The following is a 21,942-nucleotide window of genomic DNA, read 5'->3' as shown; positions in this document are numbered from 1 at the left end:
AATTAAAATAAAGGCATATGGCCCATCTACAACTACAAATTTTTTTTAAAAAACACCAAATTTAAGATTATCAGGATAGCTGAAGGTACACAGAGATACAAATCAAAGGAATGCTTAATATTTTAAATGAAATAATACCAGAAAATTTTCCAAACCTAAAGAATGAAATGGAAAATAAGACACAATAGGCTTACAGGACCCCAAATGTACAAAATTACAACAGACCCACATCAAGTCATGTTCTAATGAAAATGCCTAGTATACAGAATAAGGATAAAATTTTAAAGGCTACAAGGGAAAAATATCAGAGTACAAATAGGGGGAAGCTAATTCATATCTCAACTGATTTCTCAACTCAGACCCTCAAAGCTAGGAGATCCTGGAATAATATACCAGCTCTGAAAGAAAATGGATGCCAACCAAGAATCCTATATCCAGCAAAATTAAGTTTCAGATTTGAAGATGAAATAAAAGCCTTCCAGGATAAACAAAAATTAAAATAATTTGCAAATGGAAAGTCTGAACTACAGAATATTCTCAACAAAAAAGAGGGGAGGAGGAGGGGGCAGGAGAAGGAAAGATAGTGGAATGAGACAAATATCATTACCCTATGTACATGTATGATTACACAAAAGGTGTATCTATCCAGTGTGTACAACCACAGAAATAAAAAGTTGTGCCCCATTTGTGTACAATGAATCAAAATGCATTCTGTAAAATTTAAAAAAATATTTAAATATTCTGTGAAGATGAAATTTTTTAAAAAGTGAAAACCAGTAAAGGAAGGAACTACACTAATGGAAGAGTCAATCAAAGTATAAGCTAATTCAAATTAAAAACTGAAAATAAACCAAAATGATCAGGAATGCGAATCATATATCAAAAATAACCTTGAACATTAATGGTGTAAACTCATCAATCAAAAGACAGACACATGAATTAGATTAAAAAACCAGACCCAACCATATGCTATCTCCAAGAGACTCACTCATAGGCAAAGACATCCACATTCTGAAGGCGAAAGGACAGGAAAAAATATATAACTCACATGAAGTGTGTAAACAAGCAGGGGTTTCTATCCTCAGATAAAGTGGATGTCAAGCTAAAGTCAAGCAGAAGGGACAAAGAAGGACATTTCATACTTCTTAAGGGAATCATACATCAACAAGACATAACAATTATAAATATATATGCCCTAAACAATGGAAAAATCTATGTACATCAAACAAACCCATCTCAATTTCAAGAATCAAATAGACCACAACACAATAATACTGGGTAACTTTAACACTACTAAATAGATACTCCAAACAAAAACTAAACAAAGGAACTATAATACAATCAATAGTTTAGACTTAACAGACATATATTGAGTATTTCACCCATCAAGAAGCAAATATACTTTCTTCTCAGCAGCATATGAACCCTTCTCTAAAATAGACCGTATCTTATGCCACAAAATAACTCTTAGCAAATACAAAAAAAAAGTAGAGATAATACCCTGCATTCTATCAGATGAAAATGGAATGAAATTAGAAATCAATGATAATATCAAAAGTAGAAGGTACTGTAACACCCGGAGACTAAATATTATGCTATTGAATGGCAAATGGATAGCAAAAGAGAAGAAATTGGGGATGAAATTAAAAAATACTTAGAAGTAAATAAGAATAGTGACACTACATATCAAAATCTCTGGGATGGGCTGGGGATACAGCTCAGTTGGCAAGGCAAGCACAGGGCCCTGGGTTCAATTCCCCCAGCACTGAAAAAAAAAAAAAAATCTCTGGGATACAATGCAGGCAGTGCTAAGAGGAAAGCTAATTATATTCAGCTCATTCATTAAAATAATAGAAAGTCAATGAAAAAATGACCTAACATTGCATCCAAAGCCCTAGAAAAAGAAGAACACATCAACACCAAAAGCAGTGGAAGACAGGAAGTCATTAAAATCAGAGCTGAAATCAATGAAATTGAAACAAAAGAAACAATTCAAAAAAATTGGTAAAACAAAAAGTTGGTTCTTTAAAAAAATAAAATTGATAAACCTTTAGCCTCACTAAGAGAGAGAAAACTAAAATTACTAAAACTCATGGTGAAAAAAGAAATATCATAACGAACACTACTGAAATACAGAAGATAATAAGAAACTATTTTGAAAATTTATACTCCAATATAATAAAAAATCTTGAGGACACTGAAAAATTTCTAGAGATCTATGACCTAGCGAAACTTAATCAGAAGGACATACACAATTTAAACAGATCATTCTCAAGCAATGAAATAGAAAACACCATCAAAAACCTAAAAATTAAGAAAAATCCAGGACCAGACAGATTCTCAGCCAAGTTCTACAAGACCTTCAAGCAAAATAAACACCAATATTTCTCTATTATATTAACACCAATACTTTTCTATTATAGAAATAGAAAAGGAAGGAACCCTTCCAAGTTCAATCAATGAATCTAGTATCACCCTGATAGCAAAAGCAAAGACACATCAAAGAAAGACCAATATCTGTGATTAACACAGATGCAAAAATTCTCAATAAAATTCTGTCAAACTGCATACAAAAACATGTTAAAAAGATTATGCAGCATGATCAATTGTGGTTCATTCCAGGGATGCAATATTGGTTCAACATAAGGAAATCAATAAACAAAATTCACCACATCAATAGACTTAAAGATAGTAATCACATTATTATCTCAATAGATTCAGAAAAAAGTCTGACAAAAAACTGCATTAATTAATGTTCTAAACATGAGAAAAGCTAGGGATAGTAGGAACATACCTCAACATTGTAAAAGCTATCTATGCTAATACCAAGGTCAACATCATTCTAAATGGAGAAAAATTGAAAGCATTCACCCTAAAAACAGGAACGAGGATACCTTCTTTCACTACTTTTATTCAACATCATTTTGAAATTCTAGCTAGAGCAATTAGATAGACTAAAGAAATTAAAGGAATACAAATAGGAAAAGAAGAACTCAAACTATCCCTAATTGCCAATGACATGATTTCATACCTAACAGATCCAAAAATACCACCAGAAAACAGAAAATTTCTAGAACTAATAAATGAATTCAGCAGAGTAGCAGGATATAAAATTAGTACCCATAAATCAAATACCCATATTTCAGTGATGAATCTATTGAAAGAGAAATTAGGAAATCTACCCCATTCACAATAGCCTAAAAAAACAAATAAAATAATTGGGAATCAATCTAACATAAGAGGTGAAAGACCTCTACAATGAAAACTACAGAACACTAAAGAAAGAAATAGAAGAAGACCTTAGAAGATGGAAGGATGCCCCATGCTCTTGGATAGGTGGAACTGGCATTGTCAAAATGATCACTTCCAAAAGTGCTATACAGATTTACTGTAATTCCTATTAAAATCTCAATGACATCTTCAAAGAACCAGCAAAATAAATCATGAAATTCATTTGGAAAAATAAGAGACCAAGAATAGCCAAAGCAGTCTTTAGCAAAAAGAGTGAAGCAGGAGGCCTCACATTACCAGACCTTAAACTATACTGCAGAGCTACAGTAACAGAAGTGACATGGTATTGGCACCAAAACAGACATGTAGACCAATGGTACAGAATAAAGGAAACAGAGACAGATTCACATAAATACAGTTATCTCATACTAGACAAAGGTGCCAAAAACATAAATTGGAGATAAGATAGCCTCTTCAACAAATGGTGCTAGGAAAACTGAAAATCCATATGCAGCAAAATGAAATTAAATCCTTATCTCTCACCCTGCATAAAACTGAACTCAAAGTGGATCAAAGACTTAGGCACTAGAACAGAGGCCCTGTACCTGATAGAAGGAAAAGTGGGCCCAGATCTTCATCATGTTGGCCTAGGATATGACTTCCTTACCAAAACTCCTAAGGTACAAGAAGTAAAAATCAAAAATCAATAAATATGATGGATTCAAACAAAAACCTTCTTATCAGCAAAGGAAACCATCAATAACATGAAGAGAGAGCCTACAGAATGGGAGAAAATCTTTACCACACACACTTCAGATAGAGCACTAATCTCTGGGATATACAAAGAACTCAAAAAACTTAAAACAAAAAATTCCCCAAATAACCCAATCAATAAATGGGCTAAGGAACTGAACAGACACTTTACAGAAGAAGAAATATAATCAATCAGCAAATATATGAAAAAATGTTCAGCATCTCTAGCAATTAGGGAAATGCAAATCAAAACTACACTGAGATTCCATCTCACTCCACTCAGAACAGCAATAATCGAGAATACAAGCAACAATAAATGTTGGCAAGGATGTGGGGACAATAGTACACACACACATTGCTGGTGGGACTGCAAATTGGTGCAACCACTATGGAAAACAGTATGAAGATTCCACAGAAAACTTGGAATGGAACCACCATTTGACCCAATCCTCCCACTCCTAGGTTTATATCCAAAGGAATTAAAATCAGCATACTACAGTGATAAAGCCACATTAATGTTTATAGTGGCTCAATTCACATTAGTTAAACTATGGAACCAATTCAGGTGCCCTTCAACAGATGAATGGATAAAGAAATTGTGGTATAAATACAGAATGGAATATTAGTCAGCCTTAAAGAAGAATGAAATTATGATGTTTGCAGGTAAATGGATGGAACTGGAGAATATTATGTTAAGCAAAATAAGTCAGTCTCAAAGAACCAAAGGCTAAGTGTTTTCTCTGATTTGCAGATGCCAATTCACAATAACGGAGGGGGGAATAGAGGTACTCTGAACTAGACAAGAGAGGAGTTAAGGAAGGCATGTGGGTATGCAGATAGACTTGATAGTAGATGAATTGGACATTATGACCCTATGTGCATATATGATTACATGACCTGTGTAACTCTACATCATGTACAACCAAAATGAGAAATTATACTCCATTTATGTATGATGTGTAAAAATGCCTTCAACTGTCATGTATAACTAATTAGAACAATTTTTTTTAAAAACTTAAAAAATGATTAAAAAAAATCCTTTACCTTACAAATTTTGAGAAACTCTTTACCCTGTTGATCATTACTATAGTATTGTTTTTCATTTTTAAATTTGTGTTCTCTTCTTTATTATCTCCTTACTTCTACTTGGCTTATATTTATTCTTATTTTTATGATTCATTTAATTTTTACTTCTTAAATAAAATACTTACATATTGTCGATAATTTTCTTTCCTAATGTAAGACCAATAGCTATATATTTGCCTCTAATTATTGTTTTAGTGCATGCTCCAGCACACTGTATGTATGTATCATTTCCTTTATTATTCATTTAAACTCATTTTATAAATTCAACTATGAATTGTTTGATTCATGGAAATTTTATAAATGTGTATTTTTTAATTTATAAACTTACAGAGTTTTCTAGTTATTTCATTGTATTTATTTTTGGCTAAATTTATATTCTAAGAATAAAATATCAATTTGTGAAAAAAATAAATCAAACTATTTGTAGCACTAAAATAAGTTTTGATATAGATATTGAAAAAGAACCAAACAGAAATCTTGGAAATGAAACACACAAATAAAATGGTCAGTTGAAAGTCTCTAACGGAGTAGACCCTGGTGAAACAGAATGTTGGAGTTGAAAGACAAAGCAGTCCACCCTTGAATATTCAGACAGTATCAAAGAAAAGATAAGAGGTAACCATACAATAATATACAAGTACTCTGAGACAACATAATGATAACAAATTTAAGAATCATTGGAATTAAACAGTGTTGTATGATACAGGTTAATGGTAAGGATAACCTCTTCAAGGAAATAACAACAAAACTTTCTAAAGCTTGAGAATGAGATGGACATCCAGATACAGAAGGCATTCATAATCCCAAATAGACAAGATCCAAAAAGAAGTTCTATACATTATAATTAAAATGCCTATCATTCAGAAGAAGGATAGAATTTTAAAAGGACCATTATGATTTAGATATGAGATGCCCCAAAAGCTCATGTGTGAGGTAATATAAGAAAGTTTAGAGGTGAAATGATTGGTTTTAAGAATCTTAACCTAATCAGTGCATTAATTCCCTGATAGGGATTGGCTGAGTGGTAACTATAGGCAGGTAGGGTATGACTGCAGAAGGTGGGTCCCTGGGGTTGTGATTTTGGTATATATAAAATATCCTTGTTGAGTAACACTATCTCTCTGCTTCCTGATTCCATGTGCCCAGCTGCTTTTCTCTGTCTACACTTCCACCATGCTGTTCTACCTCCCTTCAGGCCCAAAGGAATGCAGTCAGCCCTCTCTGGACCAAAGACTTCTGAAACTGTGAACCCCCAAATAAACTTTTCCCCCTGTATGTTGTTCTTGTCAAGTCTTTTGTTCACAGTAGCAAAAAAAAAAAAAAGCTAACATAAGCCTGCAAGGAAAAAAAAATGTAGTTCACATTTAGAGGCAAATCCAGTTAGAATTAATCCTGATTCCTTGGCACAAACTCTAAAATCCAGGAGGTCTTGGTGCTAAAAGAAAATAACTGTCAACAGAAATTTCTATACCCATCAAAGCTATTCTTCAGAATTGAAGAAGAAATAAAAATGTTCTAAGATAAGCAGAAAATAATTTGAGACTACTAAGCCAGTACTACAGAAAATACTTAATGAAATACTTCACAGAAGAAATAAAAAAACCAAACCCAGAGCACACAGATGGACAAATCTTATTGGAAAAGTAGCTAAGCAAATGAAAAACAGGAAAAAATTGAACCTTAGAAATAATTCAATATGTCATGAATTAATAAACATCTCTCTATAATAACATTGAAGATAAATAGTCTCAACTTTTCAATTAAAAGACATAGGCTAGGAGAATGTATTAAAAAAAAAACAGGAACCAACTATATATTGTTTGCAAGAACTCACCTTACAAAAAAAGACAACTGAAAGTGAAAGGATAAAATTTGACATAGCATGTGAATGAAATCTGAACACAAGGAGTAGCTAATCTCATATCTGATAAAGAAAACTTCAGGTTTAAATTAAACAGAAAAGACAAAGGTCACTTAGTATTGGTAAGGGGAACAATCCAACAAGAAGATATAACAATACTAAATATTTATGGTATGTCTAATTACATAAAACAGATACTACTTAAATGCTCAGATAGACCCCAATACAATAATATTGGGTCACCTCTTTCACCAATAGAGAGTCTTCTAGAAATAAACTCAGAAAAAACTCTTTAGGTGTAAAAAGTATTTTAAATCAAATGAAATTAACAAACATCTACATAATATTTCATTCAACAACAGCAGAACGCACTTTCTGCTAAACTACTCTAGAACCTTCTCCGAAATAGACCATATTTTATGTCACAAAGCAAGTATTAATAATTTTTATAAAAAGTTCATATAATTCCTTGTATTTTATGGGATCATAATGGAATTAATTTATAAATCAACACCCAAAAACACTATAGAAACCATATAAACTCATGGAATTTGAATAACACACTTTCAAATGAACAATGGGTGATAGGAGAAATCAGGGGAGAAAATATAAAAATCGTTAGAATCAAATGAGAATAGTGATACAACATACCAGAACCACTAAGACACTATGAAGATGATTCTAAGAGGAAAGTTGATACAAGTGCCTACTTAAGAAAATCAGGAAGATCCCAGATAAAAAATCTAATGAGGCATCTCACATCCCTTGAAAAACAGGAACAAATCAATTCCAAAACCAGTAGGAGGAAGGAAATAATAAAGATCAGAGCCAAAAATCAATGAAATTGAGAATAAAAAAACAATACAAAGGATCAATGAAACAAAAAGTTGATTCTTGGCAAAGATAAGCAATAATGATAAACCCTTAGCCAAACTAAAAGAAAAAAAAGAGAAGACCCAAATTATAAAATTAGAGATGAAAAGAAGAAATCACCATAGATATCACAGGAATCTAGAGGATTATTTGGGATTATTTAGAATATCTATACACTAGTATATTGGAAAAATCTAGAAAAAATGGATACATTTGTAGATATAATATATGACCTGCCAAAATTGAATCAAGAGGAATTATAAAAACTGAACAGATCAATAATAACTAGCAATGAGATATAAGCAATAATAAAAGTCTTCCAACAAAGAAAAGCCCAGGACTAGATGGATTCTTAGTCAAATTCTATCAGATCTTTAAAGAGAAATAATACCAATGCTCCTCAAATTATCCCATGAAATAGAATGGAATCAAACACTCCCAAATTTATTCTGTGAGTCCAGTATCATCCTCATACCCAAACCAAATAAGGACACATCAAGGAAAGAAAAATTACATGCCAATAGTCCTTATGAACAAAAATTCTTAATGAAATCATATCATATTCAATAACATAATAGGAAGATTATACTCCATGATCAAGTTGGTTTTATCCCAGGATGCATGGATGGTACAACATATGCAAATCAATAAATGTAAATCACCACATAAGTACTATGAACAACAAAAATCACATATTCATCTCAATAGGTGCAAAGAAGACCTTTGACAAAATGTAGCCTTCATTCATGTTAAAAATATTGAATAAACGATGGAAGCAACTTCTCTCTACATTGTAAAGGTTATATATGATAAACACAAAACCAACATCATTGTGAATGTAGAAATGCTGAAAACATTTCCTAAAATCTGGAACAAAAGAATGATGTTCATTCTCAATAGAAGGAAATAAATGAGATAAAAATAGGAAAGGAAGAAGTCAAATTATTACTGTTTGAAGATGATAGGATCCTATACTTGAAATATCAAAAAAAACTTCAGAAGACTGCTAGAGCTAATAAACACATTCAGCAAAGTTGGAGTTTGCAAAATCAACATAGAAAATTCAATAGAATTTTGTTTTGCCAAAAACAAATCCGCTGAGAAAGAAATCGATAAAAAAAAAAAAAAATTCCTTTCACAATAACTTTGAAAATAAAATAAAATACCTTGGAATAAATCTAACCAAGCAGTTGAAAGACTTCTAAAATGAAAACATTGATGAAAGAAATTGGAGAAGACACAAGATGGCAAAGACTCCCATATTCATACAGGAAGTATTAATATGCTAAAATGGCCATACCACCAAAAGCAATGCACATATTCGATGCAATCTTCACTGAACTAGGAAAAAACAGTCCTAAAATTCATTTGGAAGAACAATAGACCCAGAATAGCCAAAGTAATTTTAAACAAAAAAGCAATGCTAAAGGCTTCATAATCCTTGACTTCAAATTATACTCCAGAGCTAGCTATAATAACAAAAACTACATGGTACCAGCAAAAATATAGACCCATAGACCAACCATACAGAATACACGACAGAGACAAACTCACACATCTACTGCCATCTCATCCTTGACAAAGCGCCAAAAACATATACTGGAGAAAACATAACCTTTTTAACAAAAGATGCTGGGAAAATTGGTTATCCATATGTAGAAGAATGAGACTAGATCCTCAACTCTCACCCCACACAAAAACCAACTCAAAATGAATCAAAGAATTAGGAATTAGACCAGAAACTAAGCAGCTCCTAGTACAAAACACAGGATCAACAATCCAACATACAGGCAGAGAAAATGATTTTCTCAATAGGATCCCTAAAGATCAGGAAATCATGCTAAGTGCTAATATAATAAATGGGATGGCACCAAATTCAAAAGTTTCTGCACATCAAAGGAAACAATTGACAATGTGAAGGAAGAACCCACAGAATGGGAGAAAAGTCTGTGGTAGTTACTCTTCTGATAAAGAATTAATTTCCAAAATATACAAGGAACTCAAAAAAACAACACCGAAAACCAAATAGTTCAATTAATAAATAGGCAAATTAACTTAACAGACACTTCTCAAAAGAAGAAATACAAATGATCAACAAATACATGAAAAAAATATACAAAATCATTAGCAATTAGGGAAATGCAAATCAAAACTACATTAAGATTTCATCTCACATCAGTCAGAATGAAAGTCGTCAATAATACAAATAATAAATGCTTGAGAGGATGTGGAAAAAAGAAACACTTTTTACATTGTGAATTAATACAACGCTATGGAAATCAGTATGGAGGTTCTTCAAAAATCTAGGAATGGAACCACTATAGGACACAGTTATACCACTCCTTGGTATTTATCCTGAAGATTTAATTTCAGCAAACTACAGGGATACATGCATACCTGTGTTTACAGCAGCACATTTCACAATAGCCAAACTGTGAAACCAGCCTAGATGTCTGTCAGTGGATGAATAAATAAATAAACTGTGGTATATATGCACAGTGGAGTTTAATTCAGTTCTAAAGAAGAATGAAAGTATGTAATTTGCAGGAAAATGGATGAAACTTGAGAACATTATGTTAAGCAAAATTAACAAAATTCAAAAAGTCAAGAGTTATATGTTTTCTCTTATATGTTGGAACTAATGAGAAAAAAGGAAAAGAAAGATGTGTGTGTGTGTGTGTGTGTGTGTGTGTGTGTGTGTTGGAATCTTATGAATCAAAGGGAGGTCACAAGAGAAGAGGAAAGGGACCGGGGGAAGGAGGAGCAGAGGAAAAATGGAAATAGTGTTGAATAATATTGGTTAAATATACTGTTCTATCGTGTGCATGTGGGAATATGTGAAAAGGAATCCTGCATCGATAAGAAAGTGTGGAAAAAGTTAACATAACACAGTAAAACTTTAACAAAGCCTAGAAATTCTGGGATAATTGTTTTGTTTTGTTTTTTAACACTGGTTCACAAATTTTCTTTTTAAACTTTAAACTTTTCTCTGTAAAACCAAAGGAGGAAAGGAGGAAAATAAATTGAAATTTAGAAAGACAAAGTCCATGTTTTTCAAATTAATCTCTTACTGTATTCAATGCCTAATATTTATGAATTTTTAGCACTGTAAAGAATGAATTAATAAAAGTAACTAACTCCTGAAATTTAAACTTTAATCCTCAAAGTTATGAAACATTTTAGGCTTTGATCAAGGGTTTATCATGTAAAATGATAAATTAATTGGATTAATTACCCGGCTTAGTTCCCTTATACAAATATGACATGAGATAAGGGGTTAGATTTATGTGTGAATCTAGAAAGGAAGAAAACAGAATTTGGTTCACTAGCTGGAAAAAAAGGTTTCTTAAAATATGAATTCTCTCTTAAAATTAACCACTCTCTTCTGCCCTATTGCCAATGGTCTGACCTATTGCCAGTGGAATGACAGATTATAACTGATATAAAGAGGTGTTTTATTATCTTTTTCTGTCATAGAAACAAAGTCATGAAGAGTCTGTAGAACGGTTTATTACACTGAGGGGTTGGTCTCCTTGCCTAAAATTGAATCCAGAATTCAAAATTAAGTTCCACCTCATATACATGCAGCAGAAAAGACTAAACTTCAATGTTCCTAAAGCCAGACATCCAAAGAAACAGATAACCTATCTAAATTAAATATTATGCCAATTGTAATGTAAGGCTTGTTGACTTTCATTAAAACTTATTTATTTCTTGTTTCACTGTTTTAAGGTAAATCCTAGTTTGCTAGTTATTTAAAACCTCTATCCTTTGTATCATTGTGGAAATAGTTGTGGGCACTGACTAGCAGAGACTCTCAGTCTGTCTCTTCCATTCTTAATGCTGAAGTGCTGAAGCAACCAGAGACAATATAACTATTCTTCTCTAACTTTCTTTGCATAAGAATCACAACAAATCTGTTTAAAATGAAAACTGATATAGGGTCTGGAGAGGACCCTCAGATTCTTTACATTTTTAACAAACTCCCAATCACAACAAATAATTATCCTTGTCATCATCTTTATTAGCACGATTTTCTTTCTTTCTTTTTTTTTTTTTTTTTTTTTTTTCCTGCAGGAATAAACTTCCTCTCTTCTCCGAGTCAGTTGGATGACATGAAAACTGAAGCCCTCAACCAAGGGTAGGTTTGTGAGTAGTACTGACATATTTTACATAACAAACGGAATACCAGTAACATAAAACTCAAATATGTTTTAGATTTTTATTTTCTCGTAATGACTTTTCACATGCAATAAGATTCATGTCCGGATGGATTTTATCAAACACAGATCAGCAATCCAAGGATAAGTCGCTTCACAGAAGCAAAAACATGACTTCTGGGAGTGAGAAAAAGGCAGAAGGCCAGATGATTAAGGAAGACAAAACAACTCTAGAGTACATAAACCCATTTTATTTATCATTACTTTTTCTAAATTAATTGCTTTGGAATAGCTTGGCAGTTCTGAATACATCATAAATTGCTTCAGAAGAAAACCAAATGCTGTGATAAAGTCAATTCACTAATGGGCAGACTTGTTGCACTGTAGACCATACACATCTTTAAACTTTGATATTATCAACAGAAAAAAATACACATTTTAGAATTTTTCACCTATCACATTTTTTACAATGTCTATTCTCTTCTTTATGTTGCACACATTTGAAGGTTTCCTTAATTCATCTCTAATTAAACCTAAGTGTTCTATTTGCATATGCTCCAATATTTTACTTATGCACTAAAACAGCATGCAGGAACATGGCAATTTATATTATAGGGCATTTAGAATTTACATTATAATCTAATATAGAGTTGATATTTAAGTGCAAAGAGATATATGAAATACTCATTCCACTTTGGAATTTTTTCCTTTATATCTGGTATTTTCTATTTATTTTATATCAATAAAATTACAGAGAAAAAGTTTTGAAAGTATGAATTATCATTTATTTGGCCCTTTTTAATACAGTGATTTGAGGTTAGTGAGATCAGAACTAAAAGCAATATGGGAAACTGGTTACATGGTACAATACTAGGGAAATGTTCAAGTGCAATTAGAGTATTTACTATCTGGAATTCTTCTTGGATTCCTATGGTCAAAAGGACGGGTTAGAACTAACCAATAGGCCAAAATTAAATGTCAGGAAGAACAATTTTCAAACTGCATGGAAAATCACAGGCTTTTTTTCCCTCTCTCTCTCTCGTAAAGGTCATTTGCCTTCAATGTACTACAAAAATTTCAAGAGTCAAAGATCAAGAGAGATAGAGTGCTTCTGTTGTAGTATACACTTTATAGAATAATGTATGGTGAGGAAAAAAGCTATCTAAGCTTGTGACTTCCTATACTTAGCTTTAAAAGATGTCTATTGCAACCACTTCCTGATTCCCCAGTGATTATTAGCCTTTCAATCCTGAAGCTGGGGTCCAGGGACCAGTTTCAAGGAGGTTTCAAGTTTATGGTGTTTGAAAAACTGAATGCCAAAAATATGCATAAGTTTGTAAATAGTGGGATCACATGTTTTTTCTGGGGAGAGACTTACAGTAGATTGTCAAAAGGAATCACATAAAGACTATTGTCTTTTACAATGTTAAAGTCTTTTAGTACACTGCAAGGAAAATTCTTGCAAACTTACATATTTAAGAAAATGAATATATTTACTTGAATTAACACTAAAATATCTGATAGTAACTACTGGAGAGTACTATGTAAAAGACAAAAAGACAGGATCTTCTCAGGCACTACCTATAGAGAGCTTCCCAGAAAACCCTCTTTCCCAGTCCACCTAACTAGGCATCTCCTCTGCTCCATGTCCGGATGATACTTTCGTCAATAACAGGCCAATCCCCAAGATTTCATAATTATGTTTTCAGTTATCTGATTCCTCAATCTTATTTTGAAAATACTAATCACAACAGGAAGTGTGTATTTCTCACCTTGATTCCTTTTTTTAATAAATTAAACTTATTTTAACTAATACATAAGAGCAAAAATGGTTCATATTAACCAAGTAATGTGATATTTCAGTATATGTATACATTGTATAATGTTTAAATTGGAGTAAGCATCTCTGTCTTCTCATTTATTATCATTTCTCAATGGTGAGTACTTTTAAAATCCTTTCTTCTAGCCTTTTGAAATGTACAGTGTACTATTGTAATCTATAGTCACCCTATTGTGCAATAGCACCTTAAATCCCTCAATGCCAGAGTATCTAAAAATAAATAGATCTTCAATATATATTCTGGGTTAGAAAATGTGAAAAGGAAAAATACCATGGATCAGGGTACAAGTTGAGGCATGATGTTTTAGTCAGCTTTTTTGCTGCTACAACTAAAAGACCAGGCTGGCACCATTATAGAGGAGGAAAGGTTTATTTGGGGGCTCACAGTTTCAAAGGTCTTAATCCAGAGAAGGCCAGCTCTATTCCTCAGGGCTTGAGGTGAGGCTGAACATCATGGCTGGTGAAGGTGGCAGAGGGAAGCAGCTCATATCACGGTGATCAGGAAGCAGAGACTCCCCTTTCCAGATACAAAATATATACCCCATCGCCACACCCCAATTCTCACCTCCTCCAGTCACACCCTACCACTTCAATTAATCCCGACAGGGAATGAATTCACTGATTGGGTTAAGATTTTTATAACTCAATCATTTCTTCTCTGAACCTTCCTGCATCGTCTCACACATGAGTTTTTGGGAACACCTCACATCCAAACCATAACACTTGGTGTGCTACATATTTGACAAATTTGCCTTAAAACCAAAATAATAGACATTTAGCCATTCTAAGGAACGGTTATTTCAAAACCCTTCTATCTAGAATGAATTATTGCTATACATATTTTAAAAAAATAATTTAAAAGCAGTTTACCTTCTTTTTCATTCTAGTAGTATATATTATTAAGTGTAGTAATGAGAAATGTGTTCCCTTTTCTCTAAACACCACACTTAGAGGCTCAAGAAATATATAACTGAGCTGAAAGACCAGTTATCTTAAGATTTATGGGATTTTGGAAAGATAGCTCAAAACTCAACAATCACCCAGAGCACTTGCTCCTTACGTGTTTCCATATTCTGTTTAAACTTTCAGCTTTTATTGATATTGGATTTAGGGAAGAAGAATGATGTCATGTGAAGGTCTGACAAGACTGCCTTGACTCACAAGGAAAGCATAATGGAAATTTTCTCAAAGGCAACAGTGAAGGCTCAAAAGTCAACTATTTTTGCATGATTGACAACCACTAAGCAAACTCCCTAGGAAAGTAGATCTGGCAAATTTCTGATGTATATATTTTAGAGATAATGTTACGCCAGTTAAAAGAGAAAATAATTTCCTGTTGGCATTTCATATACACAGAGTAAGTTTTTCCTCCAAAATGATATGCATGGAAATTAATATAAATTCCAAGTTCGAGAAACAATTATCTGAAATTTTAAAAGCTCTTGGTATAGTACATAAATAAATAAAATATATTTTATGTAGACACAGAAATATTCTTAAGAAAAGGATAAGAACATTTTCATGTAGTATGTAGGTTTCTTAAATTTATATGAATAAAAAGGAAACTATTTACAGTACACTTATTTTAGTGGATTTGTATTTTTAAAAGTCTACATTTCTACTTTGTATACTAGTATTTCTAACTGTGTATACTACCAAATAAATGCAACAAATCATCTAATCTACAATATTTTGAAAAGTGAGCTTGTAGTGAAATATTGATACTTATCATTCCCTCATAAACTGAATTTTGGAAGGTGTATCTAGGAACATGACTTACCTGGCCACTTCAAAACAATATAGTTTTATCTATCAATTATAGGTATTTTGGAGGATTGTGGAGGTTCAATATAAAGAGCTAGACGGTTTGGATCTTTGATTATGGGAAAAGAAAAAAGAAAAACTATCTAAACTCTTCAAAAGTGGCTTCAAAGAACACAAAACTAACTAGTTAAATGGGTTTCTTCAATTATTTCTTATCTCAGGAAATAAAATACTATCTCAATATAAAATCAGATGTTCAGTCTGAAGTGAAAAACAAATATAAATGCACCTTGTTAGCAAGGATTATCCTCCAGAATGTGGGGACATTTGACATTAAAGTAATTTTTCACTCTAATTCTTTGTTTCAAGATAAATTGAGATTGAGCCATCTATTCTGGACACAGGATACAAAGGAGCAAGTTGTCTTTTCCACATTTTCTTCTTCTGTTTTTACATCATTTTACATTGTACATTATAGATATGATTAAATGCTACATTTTTCAAATAAACATATCTTTTTTCATGTCAGAAAACAAAATTTTTTCCCATAACAAAAGATCCATTGAAACATCATATCAATCTGCATTTATAGCCCACAATGCCTGTGGATAGGATTTCTCAGGACATTTTTAAAATATCACCCATACCACAAATATTCATTTGGAACGCTTTGTCTCAAAGGAGAAAACATTGACCAAAAGCACTTTGATCAAGAAATGTAAAAATAAATATTGAAGCTTCTCTGTGTGTATGGTCTAATATTTTCTCTCACGTACTTTCAGAAAATAATTTATTGTGGTTCACAAGTTTTTAGAAACAGCCATTCTTACATGACTCAAATATTGAATATATAATCAACCAGTGGGAAGATTTGATTTATTTAGATTTCCCACCTCATACATCTTGTAAGGACAGAGCAAACACTTGTTTTTTAAATTCCCTTAGGCCCATTATTGTTTACATTTGTGGCCAGAGCAGGAGTCAATTCTGATACTTCTTTTTTAATTAAGTTTGCTTATTTTCTAAATATTGACACTAGCTCTTGGAGTAAATCTTGATCTCTTCCTGGAAGATGACTGTTTATGCAAATTGACTATTTGCTATATTCTAGCTTTGTTTTACCCGTGGTTGGTCACCTCTTCACACAAACCAAAGAATCTCATTTCCCACTTTTCTCCATTTTCATTTAGCCTAGTTTTATTTTATGATAGGTTCAGAGAAATGGTAATATAACCTTTCTGGTTATTATTATTATCCTGTAAAAGAGTTCCTCTGGGCACAAGTCAAATGCTGGCTTTTCTTTGGTTAATAGTTCACATTGCACAGTCACATGTACTCAGGGAAAGAAATTTTCTGAAATGTAAAAAATTCATCAACATCCTGGAAACTTGACTCTGCACACTGATTTTCTGTTTGTTCTCTTTGTAGTCTTAGACACCTCAAACAATCAGGAGGATAACTGAAGAACATTTTTATTCACACCAAATAAGAAAAAAGAAAAAAGAAAGATCTATGAAATGTCCTTCTCATATTTTTTTCCAATAGTTCAAAACTTTACTTTAAATGTTCCATAAAGGGCTATTACTTTATGCTACTATTCAGTGTGTGGTATTTCATAAAGTAACCTCATCCTAACATTTGTGTCCTTTGAATCTTAGAAAATTCTATGATATCCAGTAAGCAGACTAATAACTTGCTGATAGTATTTACTTTTTTAAAAAAATCACCATTCTCTTATTGCCGATCGTATCATCTGTCTACTTTTATACTTCATACAGCAGAGTTTGTTAGCACCAGAGATGGGTCATTTCTCAGAGTTAAGTGATTCAGAGTGGACACACCAAGTCAAACTGTCCATTTGAGTTCCTACTGATTGTACATCTTAACCAAGGCAGAGTCTCAGATGAGAAATGAAAGACTAGGCAGTCACTACCTTTTCCATAATTGCACAATAATATTACCTGTATTGACAATGGTGACAATATACAATCTTCATTAATGCCAGAAATCATAACCCCTAATGTGTTATTTTAAATTTAAATATTTGGAACTAGAATTGCAATTTTTTTGCAGTAGATATAAACTGGAAATCTGGCTCATTCAACCCTCTAATCTCCCTGCAGTATTACTAATTAATTAATGTTAAATTCACACTTTGACTCAAAGCTTTTCTATTTGTTCTCTTTGTAGTCATAGATACCTCAAACAATCAGAGGATAACTGAAGAGCATTTTATCCATACCAAACAAGCAGAAAGAAAGAAAGAAAGAAAGAAAGAATCTATGAAAAGTCCTTCTCATATTGAGATAGAACTGTAATTCTCCTCTTAAATTATTCTCAGCAGAAACTTATCAAAGAAATACTTCTGTAATTTTTTGAAAACAAAAATCCTTAGATTTGTATGCATTTTATTTTGCTCATAAAAATATAATACCATAATATCCAAAACATTTCAAATAATTACTATATCTTGGATATTGAATGTCATAAACTATAGAATATCTAGTTAACTGAATAATAATCTTTTTAATAAAACTAGATGCGTAAAAAACCTCTAGCTAATGAAAGTGAGTATCATTTTCTTCCATAATTGACTTCCAGATAATTATACTGGTTGCTCTTTTATTTGGAGAATTTTAGACATATAGTACTTTTCTAATCAGGGTTAAAATTTTGTAAAAAGTTCCTTTTCTATTAATTCCCTTTAACAATTAATAAAATCAATTAATCAGCATTTCTGCAAAGAAATTGGAGGGCTTATAAAATAATGTTTTTAAAAATTTCGTAAATAAGGGAGCCACCCAAGAACAATAACTTTAAAAATGCTTAAAATTTGTTTTTGCTATTTTCAAAAATGATGAGACATATTATTATCATTTATCAAACTTACATTTTGTGCCTGACACTGTGCTAGGAACTGGAATTCAAAAATAAATAAAACAAAGTCCCTTTCTTTGGGGATTAGTGATTTAGTACACTAATAGAACAGATAGGTTCTATTAAAAGTCATTCAAAGTCAATTTTAAATTGGCCACTTAGCCTTCTACTTACCATTCAGAAAATCACAGTATGCTTAGGTACTTGAAGGTTACTTTGAATCAGTGCAAAAAATATTAAAAATAGATTTCACTGCAAGAATTAGTCATACTACCTGAGCAACTGCTCCCAGGGTGTCTGGTTATACCAGTTCTGTACCTTTAGTGCTAATTACACATAATCCTCAATGTCTCTGAATGACAGTCCATCAATACAATCTGCTGCACACTTGGATGACTTTTTCTCTGTGACTATGGCTGTAACAGCCTTTGACTTGCTACTAATTCTTGCATATATAGAATGACAGGTAGTGAGTTAGCTGCCTAAGCTTGACCCCATTTCATCTACTCAGCCAGGAAGCTCAGCAGTAGAGAATATGGCCTGGACAGGGAGGGACATAGGACCCAGAAGTTCTAGCCAGTCAACAGGTAGGTTGTAGTAAGACCGGACCAACATATCATGGCTAAAATCTGAGTTAAAAAGCTGCAGGCAGTGAGGTAGTACTTTGGGGGGCTCAGTCAAAAAGGTAAGCTGTGGAGAAGCTTGGTAAACAGGGAGGCTGGCCAGTGTGGACACATGCATGCCAGTGTGTATGCACACGTTCACACACACACACACACAACGCACACACAGACTTGTACTCCTAGAGCCTAGAAAAGCCACAGCTAGAACTCCCCTGATACCTAGCAGAGGGGCAAGAGCTAATGCTGAAAAATTGTGTGTCTATAATTTGGAATGAATATACAACCTTAGATTCTTATGTTCCAAGTTTCCTTTCTATATATGGCTTGAGCCTGGGGGTCCCTGCTGGAACCCTATCTAATCCTCTCCCACTGGAAGGCTATCTAGGCTCTCAAAGGCAAGCCTCCTTCTCAATCCCCCCATTAGAGTTCCAGTAGCCATTTCTACACAGCCTGAAGCCTGACTGCAAAAACTGGCAGGAACCAGATTGATCTGAGTTGGGCTCACTCTGTCCCTGCAGCCCAGATGCGGCAAGTCCTGCAGCCCAGGTGCAGTGGAGGTCCAAGAGCATCTCCTCTCTCAGGCTGAGGCACTGAGGTTATAGGAGATAGGGCTGAAAGCCAGATCCAGAAGAAGGGAATGAGAGGCAGAAACATTATGTGTGTTCATGCACACATACACACACACACACAAATACACCCTGAAGTTGACGAATTAACAGACACAGACATGATAGCAACCAGAAGCTGAGACTCTACACAATGAATGCAAAACTTTAGGGGGTCAGACAGGGAGGGTGCTGGGGCACAAGAGGCAAGGTTGAGAAGTTCCTCCAAATGGGAGTGGAGTATTAACCACCCTGCCTTACCCCGAACACCTGCCTCCAGGGCCATGGCAAGAGTCCCGTCCATTAAGTGCAGCATGTAATACTAGTGTTTGGAGTCTCCTGTCCTCATCAATGAAATGGTGCGCACAGGACAGCAGTCCTCTGGCAGGAGGCCTGAACCCCAGCAGGCTAATTGTATCAGCCCTTGATCATTGTGTTCAACAAAGGTAACCCTCTGGTGGGTTCCCCAAGGTCTCTCCAAGCATCTTCTCAATGTTTTTCATTATGACCACTTTCTGATGAGCTTTGAGAGGACATTCCATTCTCTTAGGGGTAGGTGCCCCCTTATGCCAGAAGTTCATAGTGATGGTAATCCCCCCCATTTTGTAATGACTCTATGTGATGCCACCAGTATATTGGGATGTAAAGAACATCACCAGAACCAACCACAGTTTCATAACAACCGTGTTTTAGAAATTGGGGAATCTCTCCCAGTCAGGATTGTCAAAGTCCTCTTGGCTCTGTCTGTTACATGGGTGATGAACAGGATATGGATAGAGGCACTCAAACTGATCCTGAAGGCATAAGATGCGTTGCTTATGGCCTTTGTATCTGGGCAAAGAAGTTCTGTTGCTCATCATAGTGAGAAGATGTCACATTTCCTTCCAGGCCAATGAGCAGTAGGTTAGAGGTCAGCTGCCCCCAAGCCCGGTTTTCCCTGTTGCTTATTAATCCAGTTCCAGCTAAAACCCAAGAAGTCCATGCCACTTTTCCTGCCCATGGTGTCATTGAGTGTTTGCTGCAGATACAACCTCTTGTCCCCTCCTTGCTGCTGTTTATCCTGCAGTTTCACAACAAATTCATGAAATTTCATTTCCTCCCTGTTGGACCTCGGTTTAAAGTCCTAGAAATTAGCCATCTTCTTCTCATCATAGTACAAGAACTTGTGGGTACTGGCAGTGTACATGGAAAAGTCTCCCTTGCCAATCTCCTCTAGTAGGTATTCAAGGTCCCATTTCAGAGCAGGAGCACAAGATTTGTGATGTTCAGCATTACAGGTTCCTCATTTTCCATGAGCTTCTCTGCCCCGGGGGTTGGGGGGTCTCTCTTAGACTCGGGATGGGCGGATCCAGAAGCTGCTAAGTGCACAGTTGCACTTTATTCCAGTCGTAGCCTAGGGCTTCAGCCTCTTTCCAGGCTTCTCCAGAGCCCAAAGCTGCAGCCTCACTTGCCCTGCTGCCATCTCTGCTGCTGGGGATGACCCGAGAAGCCAGAGTTCTTTAAAAAACAATAACTGATTTCTGGCCTGTGACAGAAAATAAGTAAGAGGAGCCTGGGGTATATTATAATATCAGAAGGCAATGAAGCTGCCAAAGACCAAAGTGTTATTTTAGAGAATTCAGGAGAAATTGAAGAAGTTCCCACTGGCCAAAATTAGGACAATTTGCATGTGAACAAAGATAATAACTGATTGAATTGAAACACATTATCAAATATGTTTAAATCCGTTATTCATAATAATAATAAAAATGTACCTTTGGAGGATGTTAGGAAATCAACTCATTTCTTTTGCAAATATACATGTAAAGAGAAAATAGATTTTAAACATTTCTGATTAAACATTGCCTAGTAACTTGTGGGATGGAGTATTTATATATAGGTTTTTAGAATTCTTCCTCTTTGGGAATTGTCTGTTTCCATTCTTAGGAATATTTTTCTTTGGCTAATTTGTCTTATGCTGGATTGTAGGTACTTCTTATATACTCTGGATATTAATTTTCTGTTGTTGTGGTAGCTTTCTCCAATGTAGATTTTATAGTAGAATTTATTAATATATCTAATTTAAATAAATGTAATTTAATATTCTCACAATAAACTTGTAATTATTTGCTCTCTCATAGTTTGTGCTTTTTAGTCATATTTAAGCAACACATCCTTTTCTGAGATAGTTTCCCATATCTCCTAAAAAATTCTAAAATCTATCTTTCACATGTATGTCTTTATTCCACATTTAGCTATTTTATATTTTCTTCTGCCTGGATAACTAACT

At 33.8% G+C, this 21,942-nt stretch overlaps 1 protein-coding gene and 1 pseudogene across 2 annotated transcripts in view; both read right to left on the bottom strand.

The window, feature by feature from the left end:
• Tll1 (tolloid like 1) overlaps positions 1 to 21,942 on the bottom strand; it is a 205,719-nt gene that overhangs the window by 113,262 nt on the left and 70,515 nt on the right. The window lies entirely within an intron of this gene.
• The window catches only part of LOC124982131 (hypoxia-inducible factor 1-alpha inhibitor-like), a 70,629-nt pseudogene continuing 68,768 nt past the window's right edge, over positions 20,082 to 21,942 (bottom strand).

The sequence above is a fragment of the Sciurus carolinensis genome, chromosome 4 (assembly GCF_902686445.1).
Source record: "Sciurus carolinensis chromosome 4, mSciCar1.2, whole genome shotgun sequence".
NCBI classification, from domain to species: domain Eukaryota; kingdom Metazoa; phylum Chordata; class Mammalia; order Rodentia; family Sciuridae; genus Sciurus; species Sciurus carolinensis.
Note: the sequence above shows the minus strand (reverse complement) of the source record. Positions and strands in the feature narration are given on the sequence as shown.